General features: G+C 44.6%; 1 protein-coding gene across 12 annotated transcripts in view; it reads left to right on the forward strand.

The window, feature by feature from the left end:
* EXTL3 (exostosin like glycosyltransferase 3) overlaps nucleotides 1-15,815 on the forward strand; it is a 161,102-nt gene that overhangs the window by 45,401 nt on the left and 99,886 nt on the right. For 10 of the 12 annotated variants that reach the window (XM_076332541.1, XM_076332545.1, XM_076332539.1 and 7 more), the window contains exon 2: nucleotides 1,262-1,336. The exons of 1 other annotated variant lie outside the window; for it this stretch is intronic. The gene's annotated coding sequence lies outside the window, so the exon portion shown is untranslated. Of the gene's footprint in view, nucleotides 1-1,261; nucleotides 1,337-15,676; nucleotides 15,780-15,815 lie in introns of all 12 variants that reach the window. One more of the 12 variants, XM_076332547.1, reaches the window with a different exon arrangement.

A 15,815-nucleotide genomic window follows, 5' to 3' on the forward strand; every position in this document is an offset into this window, starting at 1 on the left:
AAGTTATACTTTAATTTTTATGTATGTTCAGGATGAAAAAGCAATGCAAGATCCGCAGGTCTTTCCAAAAGAGGAGGGTTGTTCTCAAATATGTATGCCTTGTCCCTAGTCTTAAGTTTTTGGTATAATCCAGAAAACTCTTGGTTTTACCGTTTGATTATAATTTGCATTTAGATTGGCTGCCTGAAGGGGAGTCGCTTGCGAGGGGAGATGGGGCTATGTGGCTCGAGTCTCTTGCAGATCTGGCTGAAAGTAATGGCATTTACATAAAAACCATTAGCTCTGTTATTGATAAACATGAAAGGCATCCATTTCATTTAATTTTCTGATGAGGAGTCTTTAATATAAGCATACACTAGCACTGCAGTAGTAACATTCCTGCCCCCCATCCCTCCTTACTGACCTCTTGTTCTTTTAAGGGCAAGTTTTGTTTTGGATTTTGTTGGTAGGGAGATGTGGAGTTACTTCTGTTCCAATTCACTGAAGTAGCCAGTTGTCGTGCTATGTGGTAGGGAATTATTTAATGCTCATCTTAAGAGGTGTCTCTATTAATTGAACAGGGATTTAATGTCTCCCTGAAGCATAATTGGTCTGTGTGTGATGTATACTAACATGTATGTCAAGCAACGGGTTTTCCTTTTGTCTGCATCCCAGCACTGTTCTATGGGTAATCTTTTGCTTAATCAGAATGGGTTTAAGCAGAAGTTCAGTGGCTCCTTATTAAGGGGATAAAGTGTGTTGAAACAACAAATCTATTAAAGGAACTTCTTTGGTGCACGCTAGATCACATCCCATCTAACCATTCAGGACTGTGTCTTGATAAAGTAGTTTTTGTGGCCAGCGAGGAAAAATCTGTTTCCCTGTGTAATGCTCTTGACCACATGTGTAATGGTGCATTGGTGATCAGCATGTGTCACAAAGAGCTGTGATTCAACGTCTTGGTAGTAATTTGTTTTGTGTAGCTATTGCTGCAACTCTTACATAAACGTCTTGCTTTACTCTTGGGTTGGATCAGGTCTGACCTTCTTGAGAATCTCCAGAGGCAGCTGGTGCCATAGTTGTTTTCAAACATCACAGCATTTGCTTGAGAGACCTTGCTGTGAGCTTTGCAAGCTCTTTCAGTTCGTGACTTCAGTGTTGGGGGTGGGGGAGTGTCCATGTCTGTTTTGCATTGCTTAGCTGGCCTACTTCTTGATTTTTTTTTTTTAATTTTTTTTTTGTCACTCTGTCTATATTTACAACTTTTTTTCCTCTCTAATAGGCTCCAGACAAATGAGTAGAGAGTTGGGTACAGAAGAGGGACAGATTCCAGTTTTCCAGTTGATCACCTTGTACAGTGAGTACCTTAATATTTCAAGAGTAAGATTTTCTGTAGTGCCTAATGTTGGCTTAAAATTGACTTCGCTGGGGAGCAGCGTTAAGTCTGCATGCTTGGACAATGTTGTCCTAGAAGTACAAGCTCCCTTGGCTTAACTCTTGTTTTGGGAGAAGCAGATGTTGTCGGCTCCAGGTCCTTCTATCTGAAGTGGTAAATTTTATTCGTATCCCACTTCCAATAGTCTGCACGTTTCAGCAGAGCGGAGAACTGATGCACTTATGTCTTGTACCTGCTCAAGGCTGGGGAGAATCAACGCTAAAGGTGTTGCCACATAATTTAGCAATGTGTCATGTGCGGCTTCCTGTGCTGCAGAGCAGAGGAAACTCTAGGGTCAGGAGAGCAAAGGTTCACCTCCTCTATTCCAGCCCTGCCGGAGGTGTTGAACTCGGTGAGGAGGGTGGGTGAGGGACTTGCCATGGCACGTGTAGGGGTTACTCATGAAGGCATGCTGTGAAATCAGGCAAACGAGGCTTGGCTTGACTTGTGGGCTGGAAAGGGTAAGAAAAAAGAACTGGAGAGTGTTGCCTAGCTCATGGTAAGGATGGCAGTTTTTTTTCTGAAAGTAGAGGAGAAAATCGTTATTTCATGGGGAATTTTTACACGTTAAAATATCTTGCATGCATGCTAATGGGCTGTAATAACGAGCCCATGCTTTATGAGGTGTTTATAAAAATATTTGTAAACTCGCTACTGTGAGGGACTTCAGCTAGTAAATACTGGTTAATTGGAACATCTTGGCCCGTCTGAAATAGTTAACTGCCTACTGTAGCCATCTGCAAGCTGGGAGGACACTCTACTTCTGGGTGTAAAATGCAGGCGCAGACGCAGCAGGTGAGTGTGGGAGCTGCACTGATTTGACTGAGACCACTGCACAATTAAGTTTATTGTAACAGTCCTAGCAGGCGACTCCCCTAAGCCTAAAATGGGATGATGAATCTTAAAACTGAGGGTGTTTGTTAACGAAAGACAAGGACGAAATAATATGCTTTGATACTGGAGTGCGTCAGCAGGTTGGTTTAAATACATCCTGGGAGCAGGGCAGAGAACTCCTGTGCTTCTGTGCAAGAAGGGGGGAAAAAGACGCTTCTTAAAATTTGTGGCTTCTTAAATTCCCCTATATCTGACCAGTATAGCATGACATGCAGGATGTCCTTGGTTCAGATGTTCTGTTCCTACTCACTACAGCATTGATTTAGCTTGTTATACTTCTGGATTCAGAGCAGTCTTTTTACCCTGCTTTTATTATGTGCCAAACACAGTGGGGACTCTCTTCTCAGCTGGTACATAGCTACTGTAACAAACACGATGGTGAACAATAAAACTGGAAGTAGCAGAGAGGTCATGTGAAGAACAAATGATGCTGTTATTGACCAAAGGTGCCATCGTGCCATGGTCTTAATCGACAGATATAATCCCAATGTGTGTTTAGAGTCGGATCGGCTGACTTCAGTAGCTGAAATAAGTCAATACCATTGAATTCTCTTTCTTCTTGCATATCTTAAGTAGAACATAGTAAGTTGCAGCCTGACAGCTGTGCAATCTGCAGAAGGCCACAGGGATGCATAGGCTTCCCCGAGGGCATAATTTGGCCTGCAGAACATCTATTATGGCTGGTGTCGTGTGCAGCAGGCTCTGCATTGACCTTCAGAAGCTGTTACGCATTTGTGGGCCTGATGGCTGGAATAATGAACATAGGAGACAAGGATTTCAGGTTTGGAGCCCTTTTGTAGGGCAGAAGACTGTGATTAAAGCAAGAAGACTGCATGTATGAATTTAGGTCAGTAGGAGATAGCTGGGCAAAGGGCTGTTCTTGGCAGGGAGCTGGAACAGAAGACGCTAGAAACGCGGTCTGTCTATGATTGCCATGGAACAGAATGGGAAAATAACCTGTTTCAAGGGAGTCGTTAACAAGTCATTCTTATGCAAGCCTGTCTCTGTGGTGCTAAATATCTAAATAACTGGGCTGCGGCTGGAATATAAAAATATTTTGAGGAGACTCATCTTCAAGCATCACCTGAGGCTTCCTGGCTTGGCAGCCAAGCTAAGTATTGTGGGAGGTTGTATTGCAGTTCCCTTCCTATGAGGATGTGGCATCATCTGTATGAACGTGAGTGTAGGTCTGATGCTTCCTGTGCAGGCACCGGGCTTAGCTGTGTACGTGTTTCTGTGGTCTTTGCTCACAACTGCAATTAAGAAGGCTAAGCGAGAGCAGTTTGGTATTGCGGGGGGGATTTGTGCTGCTTGTACCTCCTGCCTGCAGTCCTTCCGAGAAGCACTGGGTAGTGGGCGAGATGAATTCCTGCTTCTTGCTGCTGTTCTTCTCAGAAGATGCCATAGACTCTTGCCTGCTTTATTAAAAACTCAGAACGTGGCAAACAAACACCTGAGCTGTGGGAGGCCAGAGGTCTGTCCTATCTCCAGCAGTAGCCAGTAGAAACGGCCTTCATCTCACATCAATTTATTTAGCTCTTATTTGAACACACGTGTGCTTTTGGCCTCTGTCCTGCTCCCAGGCATTTCAAAGTTTAACTGTAACTGTGTGTGATGAACCACCTCCTTTTGGTAACTGAACCTGCTGCCAGCAAGTTTACTGTAACAAGCTCCTGTTTAGGGAATTGTTGTTTGCATATTTGCCAGCTCCATGCTGGTTTGGGTTCTGTAAGATCCCTACCGTGTCCCCTGTCAGAGGTCTCTTTTCCAGACTTAAAAATCCTAATTAATTCAACTGTCCTTCTTACAGAAGATGCTCCATGTCTTTGACCATCTTCACTACTCTTCTGTCCTCTTTCCTTTTGACGGTAACATTTGGTCATGGTGCACATCTGTTTTTTCTCCTAGCAGATGTTCTTACAGTCCTACTTACTAGAAGCTTGAAAGAACCATTAGGTTTCTGAGGGCTTGTCCTTTTGCTTCAGTTCTCTGTATTTATAACCCTGGAGAAGAAACTAGGAGTTTTGTATGCTCCACATAATAAGAAACAATAGACTTATTTTTTTCTAAAAAGCAGAATTTTATGTGTCTAATCTAAAAACTCTATCAGAAAAGCTACGAGTAAACGTGATACATTCCAGCGCACTGAGTCACTAGAACAATGTAGTATTTAACAAGGAGCCCTGGCAGACGTTGTGTGGCTTTGCGCTAAAGCTGTCAGCCAGGATATGAGATGTATCTTTGTATCCTGCAGCAATTTCGTGAAACTAAATGGCTGCTGGTGCGTACTGCATCTTCTAAATGGGGACAAGAAACACTCTTGTTAAACCTTCTCCCCCTCTCCATTGGTTAAGAGGGGAAATGATATCAAAAGAGAGAATTAGTCTTATTTAGATAAATATAAATCAGTGTCATCAAACAGGTAGTGGTTCTGCAAGGGAAAGGCGTGCCCCTCCATCCCCTGTGCTTTGCATAAGTGATATTTATTTCATTAGTGCTGTGGCTTCCAAAAAGTAGAACTGGAATACAACGTGATTAAAATCCTAACATCCAGGGTTGTAGTCACATGTCTGCAGTGATGGTCTGCAGATTGACGTGCCTGGGGCTGTGACAAGTCTGTGGTTTTGTATATCTGCCCTGACTCGTATCCCTGGCTTTTGTGCTGCCCTAACGTGAATCACGGCTCCCACAAGGGTGGTTAAAGTCCTGCCCTGTGGGCAGCCTGGGAAACCTGGGCCTTGGTTCAGCTAAGGAACACTTGGGTGTTTTCCTCTTCCTCACCCAGCACTGAGTCAGAGCTCCATGGATCATCCAGAGCAGTTTTTCCCTGTGTTGAGACTTATCTTCCGAGTTTTGGGGCATCCTCTCCCACGCCTCCCAGCTCCACGGCTATTCCTGCCACTGGGCTTTTCTTCTCTTTCCTCTCTGCCACCTTCCCCAGTGCTTCCCTCCTGCTTTTAAAACCAAAGAACTCACACAGTCATTCGGGCCTGTCTGTGCTCTGCTGGTGGCTTTTGTTCTGTTCGGAGAAGCCAGAGGACCTGGCTTCTGTCTGCCTCAGCCAGCCCCCTTGTTCCAAGGGGCCCATGTTGATCACCATTAGGGTATCGGTATGGTTAGGGTATGGTGACCATTTCTGCCATACCAGTACCATGCCAAAAGCCTTGCAGCTAGAGGCTGATGCAAACTCTTCTGCACCGGTCCGTGGTATCACGGTACTGTAAATTAGATCCGCAGCTGTGTGCAGACCAAGTCCTCAAAGCAGTTTTCTCCTGAAGAGGCTGGTGTTGCTGCTGTGTCCAGGAAAGTATGTCAACAAATGTACAATCATCTCATTGCACAGATTTGTCCAGGCACTGGTAATAAAACACTAGCTCCCTAAAGCCTCACCTGGCCTGCCAAGATGTGTCACCCTGGGCTCACTGAGCTGCCTCACACAGTCCTGAATCCAAGCTGCAGAGTCCCACAGGACAGGGGACACACATGGCACGAAGAGGAGGAGGGAGGGAGAGAAATACATCCAGAAACCATGATTGATCTGGGGTCTATCGCTACCCAGGGTGTCCCAGCCCCTGCTTGTTTGAAGTGAAGAACTGTTGGCAGGAGATTTTTTTCATTCTTTCCTTGCCTTTTCCATATATAGACTATATATATTTATGGTTCTTTCTCATTCTTCTTTTTACGCGTGCTTATGTGAAGTTGCATGCAGCTAGCTTGCCAGCCCACAGACAGCCTACTGTAACAATTTCAGATGTAGTTTAGTAAGATAGTAAATTGAGAGTAATTTTTAATCTGGTTGGGATAAAAACAGCCAAATTGGCTGTTTCTCTTGTTGGTTTCAGCGTTATTTTTGGCCGGGCAGTTCTTAGAGGGTGTAAATGTGCCAGACATTGATATCTCTGAAAGAGGGATCAGCTCTTCCTGAACAGCATTGGAGCACTGCATCTATTTTTTTTTTTTCTACTACATTGACTGAATAATATAGCCAGTGTGGAAAGGGCTTGTAAAATGCTGAGTTATGTGTTGGACTTTTGCTCTGCCCAGGAAAATCTCTTGTGATGGAGAGACTCCATGTAGGGGACACCTCGTGTATTAATTTGGAGCGAGGGAAGGTTTGGAGACCTTGCGGGGATCCCCGCTGTGATCCAGCGACACTTGGGAAGCAGTATGCTATAAATGAGGAGTGCCGAGAAGTCAACTAGCGCCATCACCCAGGGGACTTTTTCATTTAATACAGCTATTGAAATTGAGACTTGAGGCTGTGTGGGACAATGCTGTAATGGTACAGCAGTAACAGGCTGCCTTTGTGGCAGAATTACAAAGCCGGCAGTATGTGCTGAAGTGCTTCTGCTTGCTAAGCCTGTAATATCAGTTCGGGTTCTGCTCTCCTCCCTTCCCCTCCAGGAACTGGTTCATATTTAGGTAGAATAAGTCACTGTTTGTGTGTTTATTTCTCTTCTGCTTACAGTTCTTCTTGAATCACATGGCGGGTTAGAGGAAGACGGCTCAAGTGAGGCTAAAACCATCACGTTGCATGCAAGATCCTCCATAATGTGTTAATGCAGGTCTGCAACTCTCCATCCCTCTTATTCTCTTGGTGTTGCTATTTTTTTCAGTATTAAATAACGAAGGTCAGCTATCCCCTGTTGGGCTGTGGCTCCAGCTCCCCTGCTGCTCTTCTCCAGGCTGTTTCTTGGGTTCGTTCCTGAACTGCTCCCAGGAGGGTATCTGAGCAGATTCCCTAGCTGTATTTTTCATGTTGCCTCTGCTACAACAGGGACAAGGCTCTAGACCAGTTTCTTTCTGCTTCTCTGTCTTGTGCCCCCATCCAAAAAGGAGGGGGGAGAATCTGATCATTCCTGTTCAGAAATACCATGCAGGACTTCTTTTTGAAGCAGGCGTAAACGTTAACTGACACTTTTGAAGCAGTAGAGATAAACAGGCAGAGAGTTACTGAACTTGTAGCTGCAATTGTTGAGGCAATTTTTATGTACAGACTTTTCACGTTTGCTGCGAGGGACCATTTTCTGCCAGCCTTTTCTTCATACTTATCTACAAGCGTGGTTTGTGGGGACCTCACTGAACATGTGCTCTCCGCTCTAGAGAGAACAGTGGCTGATCAGAAACCGTGTCCCCTGGAGGCCAGGTAGCCTGCTGGGGCAGTTTCCTAGAGCTATTTACAGAATGAGTTGGAAGTAGAGTTTATGCCAGCCTGGAGAACTGTGGGATGACATGGGATCTTCTCTGCAAAATAAAGGATACCTTGGCTCTAACCTGTGTCTTGGCCAGGCAAATAAGTCTGAATTCAAATTACATCCAGATCTGCCAAAAAGGATGTTGCATGTGGACGATAGATCACCTTGGAAGCTGGACGGAGGCTGCAGTGGATGCCTCCTTGTAGTCAGACAAACCTTATTGGATCTGGCCTTATGGTTCCTTTGCTTCGCTCTGCGCCACTTTCTTCCATGGAGCACCCCAGGTACTGTAGCAGTGACGTGTGACGGTTCGGGAGGTGCCTCCGCTCCTGCGGACTGTGTCTGTGCCAGCCAGCGGTAAGAGGGCTCCGTGTCACGGGAAGCATCAGCTTCCGGATAATTTGTAAAGCAGAGGCCTTTACCGTTTGTGCTCATTAAAAGATGCCGCCATAAGAATGGGGTTAGTAACCCTGGGGACTGTTCAGATTTCAGTTTAATTTAAGAATTTCTGGCTTCCTTCGATTTCTCATGAGTGCAATAGCATTCATTTATCCAAAAGCGGGTACCGGGAGCCCGCTCAGTGGGAAGTAATTTAAGTATATCTGGACTTTGGCACCTAGGAAGGGAATGGTGTAGGAGACGAGAATACTGCAAAGTACAAAGCCTGAGAACAGATTAAAACTTGGCTTGTGATACAAAAATGTTGCAGTAATTATTTGCTTTAATAAAGCTATGTCAAGGTGGTTAAAAAAGTATTAAAGGGACTCTCCAGGAGGTTTGCACTACTATAGTAATGATCGGGAAGTAGGGAACAGTGTTTGCCAGTGGCACTAATTTGCTTCTGTGAGTAAAATCTATAGACAGCTGGACGTAAACACTTTCTGGATAGCCTCAAACTTAAAAGATAGACTAGTGAAATTTCAGTTTGAATAAAAGTGCATTAGCTCATGTTGTCTGATGAAGCTTTTTCTACACTGAAGGTTCACATGGTAGTTTGGAGAGAGGCCCCTGGGAACAATTGTGGGAAGCACAAGTGAAATCCTCCTTGCTTTTGTGTGAGCAAGGAAGTTTCCAGTACAACTTGATCACAGAAGGCCCTGATATGAAAAGGATTTACTTTGTGGAATTGTTCTGTCATCAACTCAGCAGGATAATTGACTTCTGATTAGGAAGAAAATATAGCTGAACGTTCGTGTTTGAGGTTATAAAGTCCTCTTCAAAAGGCAGAGCTCTTACTTAAACAGCAACTGCTCTGACAAGAACAGGATGCTTGCGACTCCATTATGCTGGTATTGATGTAACAGCTGTTGTTGTTTAAACAACTTGTTTCTCCCTCCTTCACACTCCTTCCTCCTCCTGTTGCAGATCAAAGGAAGAGTGGGAATCGGTGTTGTTGTTTTTCCAAAAATAATAAAAATAATAAAAAGGCTGATGTGGAAGTCATAGGCATCTTCTCGCTGTGAAGATGATGCTTAACATTTTAGAAGAGGAAATCTTGGTCCAGAGTGGTGAGCAAGGGATGCAGCTTACCTTCCTGGGAAGACTCCTGGGCAGAACAGGTTTCATTTCTGCCTCTATGAGCAGGCTTAAGCCCGGAGCTGCATTAGACAGCGCTGCAGAAAAACTGATCTGGAGACTTGAATCTCTGTTAGTAATCTATGAAGAGTCAAATTATTGTTTTGCATGTTAGTATTTACGCTGTTGAAAAGAGAGGGAGGAGATTTTGAAAGCTGGTGCTAAGTTGGTCTGGATCTGGAATGAGTTGAGAGGCGTTGCACAGTGCCTCAACCATCCGTACAGGTGTCCAGCGGTGGCTGCTGCTCTGGAAATATAGATCTTATGGGCTTATAGTTCAGGTCTTATAAGGCAGTTCCTATGAAAGCATTTTCAGAAGAGAGATTTAAGTTGGGAGGGGTGGAAAGTGAACACGTTGCTGCACTGAAACTGCCCTTAAGGAAAGGAGGATGCACTTCTTGCCCTTCCCCTTCCGTCTTCTGTATGGGGCCGCCTGGATCCTCTCCTTTATCCTGCTGATGCAGCTGCTGCCTTTCCCTGTGGACAGATTTCGTGTCCTTTTAATTGTCTAGAGTGCTTACCGTGAGGCACCACATAGCTGCTGCCTTTGAGGAGGAAAGGAAACCTTCGTTAGGTCTCTAGAGAGCTAATTTATACTGATACTCTTGGGTTCGCTAGTCAAGTGTGTCTTTGTTTCTATATGCTTTTGCCTCTGAGATCTTATTGTAAGAGTAAGATGAAGTGTCAGTGTGCTGCTGTCTGCAGGACTGTAACTGCACAGTTCATAGTTTCGGATCTTTAGCGGGAAGGGGAGGGAGAATTGACAAAATATTTGGGCTGAAATTGGATGTTTCCAATTTCCAGCCTTTCTGGTCGAAGTTGGGTTTTGTTGTTCTCTCTCAGCAAGTTGTGGATTCTTTCAACCTTTAACCTTTACGCTAAAGCACTTTTTAATAATTATTATTAGTTTATTTTATCAGTGATACTAGCAGAAGATTAGAAGGTGTGTGGGAAAAGAGTGATCTCACCCTTGCCAGCCCTGATAGGAGATATCACTGGTATATTACTGTCTGATGTTGGATTTTATTTCAATACAGTAAAAAAATCTTAAATATTTAAAGAAGTAAAGTGTGTGTTATAGCTGCATTTTTTCAAGCCATGATTAGAAAGGAAGAAAAAAAAATTTGGACAGAAATTGGCTACTTGCTCTTGAACACTGAGCTTTGCCTGATAGCCAAAATTAGAAGTTTCATATGTCTGCCTTGAACACAGTTCACTGTCTCTAGAAACTTCTTAAAATGGAGCGAAGCCTGAATGGGAAAGCTTTTAAAAAGTCTGTTGGAAATCCCAAATCAGCAGGGTGTAGATAGAAATATCAACAGGAGAAAACAACCATGTCTTCTGCCCACGCAGCCCGGAGTTTGGTTTCAGAGAGGTTTTCCCTTTTCTGGAGAAGGTGGAAATGCAGAGACTTAGAGTGAGTGGTGAAACCTGATACTATTACTGGGTCTCCTGATGGTTTTTCTTGCTCAAACAAAGGCCCCCAGTTTTTCTTTCCTTCTGTTCATTTTATTCAAAGTGTTCCCGTTAGATTGTGTGTGTGAAAGGATACTGGATGCTGTCTGAGGTGGATAATAAGGGAGTAAGCCAAGAGCAGCATAATTTATAACATGTGAAGTGATTCTCTTCAGAGCATTAATGAGCGGTGACCCACGCACAGGTAAATTGTCTGTAGGTTTTTTCCCCTTTCCTCCTAAACCTATGATCATTTCCTTCCCTGGGCAACCTGTCCTTCACCACCATTAGCTTTGTCTCAGTTTTCGTCTACATTCAAAAGTTGAACCACTTTATCCACAATTGATGTGTGCTCCTGTAGGGTGGAGAGTGCTACGGTGATATAAAAGCATTTATAATAGAAAGGCTCATCCTTGTGTTGGGAGAGGAGTAATGGACGTGAGATACAGCTTTATAGTTAAAAAGCTATCTAAATTTCGAGTGTGGTTGTGCACTGTAGCTGAACTGATACAATGTCAAGCTGGAGCTGCAAGGAAAGATTTTGCTCTCGGTGTTGTGCTCCCACTGATCTTTTTGGGCTGATACATATCTGGTTCCTTCCTTCTCAGTACAGATAGTTTCCCTCCAGCTTAACTCCCTGAATTGGCTCACTGGATCCAGGCTTGGAAGCTGGGGAAGAGATCTCTCTTTTTGGCAGCAACAGGCCATTAGATCAGCTGAGCGACAGTGCGAAACCACATCCTAATTGAAGTCTCTCATGCCAGTAGCGCATGTTAGTATTTTAAAGGTATTTGCAGTTGTTCTGCTTTCTCCCCTGTGATGGGAGCCATCGTAAAAGCAGTGCTTTCGTATTACTTTGTTATCCTGAGTTGTTACCTCTCCTGGAAATAGCTGCATTTGCTTACAGCCACCTTGCTTCAAAATAAGTGCAGAGAATTGTGGGCAGATCGTTTATACGGCATATGCTCTGTGATGTTCTGTGTGTTATGGCCAACTTAGAAAAATAATTAAAAAAAAAAAAAGTTTTGCTGTTTCTTGCTGGGTGTTGTTGGATGCTTAATGGAGCTCGTTGGCAGTAAAGCACTCCTTCCCCAGGGATCTTTCCAGAGTCATTAGACTCTGTGAAGGATGATCTGGAAGAGTCTGCCGCATAAGAAACTGCTGCTTCTCTGAAGTGTGGAACATTTTCTGGACACAGGAGCTGCAAAAGGGGCCCTGTCAGCCATCCCTGAGCAGCTGCAGGGTGATTACAGAGGTGTGCTTGGGATGCTGAAGGGAAGGCAGAAGGGTTACCATCTCTCTCTGTAAATATGTAATACAGATGATATCATACAGGGGACAAAATCCTTTAACTTAAAGGGCAGTGATCTCCAAAAGGAGAATGATATTATGAGGCCACAAATAAACAGCGACTGAGAGTTAGAAGAAGGCTTTTAGTCATGAGATATGCAGCTTTAAAGTAGTAGTTTGGGTGGAAAAAGAGGGTGAGTTCAACAGCCAGTTGGGCTCTTTCTAAAACATTTTGATGCTTTTCAGAGAGGGCTTCGAGTTGGTGACTGTAGCAGGTTGTACTTGATGTAGGAGGTCCCGAGCTGTCCCATGCTTGTTTATACTCGCTATCAAGATTCAAGGCTGCTGAGTAATGCTTGCTTTGTGTGATAGATGTGTGTGCATGGTGTTTGCCTCCCATGAGGGCAGGAGAGGGTGAGCACAGGTGGGGGGTTATTGATCTGTAGAAAGTCATGAGGACAGCCTGCAAGGTGGCCTCTGCGAAATGCTTCACCTGCAAAGGGACGTGGTGCAAAAATTTGCTGCTCTTCTGCTCGGTTGGGGCTTTCTTCTGAAAAGCATACACTTTCAAGAAGGATTTTAATGCAATTTCCAGATGTTAATGTGGTAGTATTTTTAATGCTGTATGTTGAGGGAGACACCTTTACTGACTGTAACCTTGGGCAAAGTTTAAAACAAACACACAAACAAAAAAGTGAAATGGAAAGCGATAAAGAGTTGGCAGTCACACAACTATGGATTTCTGTGGGAAGGCCAAAAATGTGCTCCGTCTCTTATCGTAAAGAATGAAATAACAAGGCCTGGCCCCTGCCCCTTGCCTGCGCAGGCAGAAGGGTACCCACTGCTAGCTCCGGTCCTCCTGCAGCCTTGAGTGCTGAGCCTCAAACCTCTCCTTGAAGTTTAGAAGAGGAGGGTTGCTCAGATGGCAAAGCACCCCGTGCATTGACAGGTTGGTGTGTAGCTGTGAATTCAGGGCTTCTCTGTTCTCCTGCAAGCTTCCAGCCTCTGCGTCCCTGCGGGCAGAGCTGCCCCAGGCCTCGGTGGTCCCAGGCTTCCCGTCCTCCCCCTGTGCTGGTTACAGGCATCATGTCATCAGTTTTGCCACCACTCAGCTGGTACCATTCAGCTGCTGCTGCAATGTGCAGATGTGCGCCGTGTTGGAGGGCGCTGCTCTGTGTCCTCAAAGGGCTGTAGAAGTCCAAAACCAGTCCAAAAACTGCAAACGTTTGTTGGAAAGACCCCAGAGTGGCGGCCAGGAAAGGCCAGTGCAGCTGCCTTGCATCATAGTGTGCATTAAAATACAGCGACATTTCTCATCTGGAATTGCCTTGATTCAAAGTTGTCATCAAGATGAAGTGTACCGCAAATACATACATTTCTGCGGGAATTGCTCTGAATGCAATGGACACCTTTAATAATGTCGCAATATCTACCTCACCATGTGCAATCTTAATTTAACTAGAAGCCAAGGGCATAGCTGAAACTTCGAGCCAAAAAACTTTGACTCTATCTGTCACTAAAAACTAATGCATGCAGTTGAGGTGCATTATTTTAACCCCTGTATTACCACCATTCTGAGTGAGCAGGTTGGAGAAGCAGCTCTGAGATGGATGGCAAAGGAAGCGAGCGTCTGCACGGGGAGAGCCTGGACTGGATCTGGCATATGGGGCTGGGTGGAGCGAGCAGTTTGGGCTCCCTGTGGGTCCTGCCTCCCTGCAAAGGGTCGGAGAGGGGGTAACTAAATGCAGCAGCAAACATCTGCTGGTTCTGCCCCAAATGTTTCTGATGTCTCCTGGCTGTGCCAGATTGCAACAGCACATGTAATACTGGAAGTGCACAACCAGCTACCTGGTTCCCTGGCTATGTTTCAGGTTTTCTTGGGTCTTTGGAACTGCCTCTGCCTTGGATTAGCAAAGAGAAGATGGTGGCCACCTGTGTGGGGCAGTGACAAAGCTGACTTGTCAGTGGTAGCCCCAGTATGCTGTGGTGTATAGCAGCCTGGTTTTGCAAGCCATACCTTGCAGCTCCTATGGAAAGTTGCTGTGACCATGCAAGCTCTCAGGAAAGCCAGCTGAGGCACTGGATTAGTCTAGGGAAAGCTTTCCATCTTCTGCCTTTGGTCTGAACACCGCTTGCAGCCCTGGACGGTCTCCTGACTTGCTGAGCACAGTGGTCAGATGGTGGTGGTGAAACCTGTGCTGTGCCCTGTGGGGCATGGTGTTACACTATAAATATAAACGGAATATAAATTTTATATATATATATATATATATAAAAACCCCCCATAGTTACACTATGTTTGTGTAACTAGTGTCTGCCGTTGGGTATCTGAGCTTTCCAGAAGGAACGCTGTCCGACAGCATTTCTGGTAGATGGCAATATCTGAATAAGATGACCACACTAGGAGGTGGGTTTTAAAGCCAGGCAGGCTGGCCCAGATGGCAGGTGAAGTGGGGTCAGAGAGCAGCTGGAGATGTGATGGACAATTTGAAATGTCCTCACCTCCGCTGTTGTAGGAAAACATAACCTGAATGACACTGAATTTGAGTAAAATAGAGTCTAGAGCATGAGACTAGATGATTTGAATGGCAGTTTATATCCTCAAACTCCTATTTCCTTGATAGTTCCTTTAAGCTGAAGAATGCTTTAACTCAGTGCACTTGCTGTGTATGAAACTGATGGACCTGTAATTGCTGCCGAATTGGCATGTCCAAGTGATCTGCAACAGGCTCGGCTGCACGTAGGCATCTGTTTTTGCTGTCATAAGTGAGGGACCTGTGTTTGTCCAGCCTCAGGGCAGTAGACATCACTTAACACCTGTTTGGTGGGGGAAGAGACAACAGTCTTCACCTCTGCAGAGATCCTCCTTCCGTGTTCAGCAGCGTAAGGCAGGAGGGGTCTTTTGTCAAGTATGTGTTAGATAAGAAATTAGAATGGAAACAAGGTTTTAAACTACATATTTTACACTATTATGTTCCTATCCAAGCTTCTCCTAGGCTATACATATGTTGGGGTGAGATTTTTGAAAACTAGTGGATTTTATGCCTTTTAGTGTCTGAAGTCTTTGAACGTGCTCCACTTATTCTTAGGTTTCCTTTCCAACTGCATCATTAAATGTATTTCCAACTGAAATATATACTTAATCAGCTGCCTCAAGGGGTTTTTTTTTTGACAGGGAAAAACTCCAGATATGCTTCTTTTCATGGTAAGATCACAAGCATCGGCCACCACTGTGTATTTGGCTTTTTAGTTCACGTGTGTTTTTGCATATTCTTCCTGTCCTTGCAGATGTTCTCAGCTACTTTTTGTAGATCCAACAAACTGACCCTTCTCTCAAATACAAAATTTTCCATGTCTATTTAGCAAATAATTGACTGGTTTTCTTTTGAGGACGAGCTCTTTTTTACAGAAGGCAGCAACACTACTGCCCTGCCAGTGTTGGTGTCTCAAATACTTCATGCCTCTTTTTGCTTTTTTTGGTAAATATTTCACTGCTCCTTTTTATCTCCACTGGTTCTCCCTGCTTTAACTCAGTGTATTGGATTAAATTTACACTAACACTATTTTATCACATTGGAGAGTGGTGTATGCATATCGATATGCAGAATAGGAAGCTTGTTTGGAACGGTAACTGTAGCTGTTGATGGCTAGGCATAAAGCTACTTTGAAATACTTATGTGTGCTGATACAATGTCTAATTAGAGGGAAGATGGATGAAACCTGATTGTTACTGGATTCACAGGCGCTTGCCTCAGGGTCAGTGATGAGGAACTCAGCCAAAGCTGAGGACTCGAGTCCCTAATTGGAGCATCGCGTGGGGGAGATGCTAGAAGTATTTCTCCTCTTCCAACAGGAGAGAGCTGGTGTTACAGCAGGCAGAGCTGAGGGTAATGAGGACACGCTCTTCCCTGCCTGCAGTGGGGCTCTTGAACTGGCAGCGTGTGGTCTGAATGTAGGTAAGTGGCCCAAGAGCCTGGGACATTTCCCTGGAC

The sequence above is a fragment of the Aptenodytes patagonicus genome, chromosome 3 (assembly GCF_965638725.1).
Source record: "Aptenodytes patagonicus chromosome 3, bAptPat1.pri.cur, whole genome shotgun sequence".
Classification (NCBI taxonomy): domain Eukaryota; kingdom Metazoa; phylum Chordata; class Aves; order Sphenisciformes; family Spheniscidae; genus Aptenodytes; species Aptenodytes patagonicus.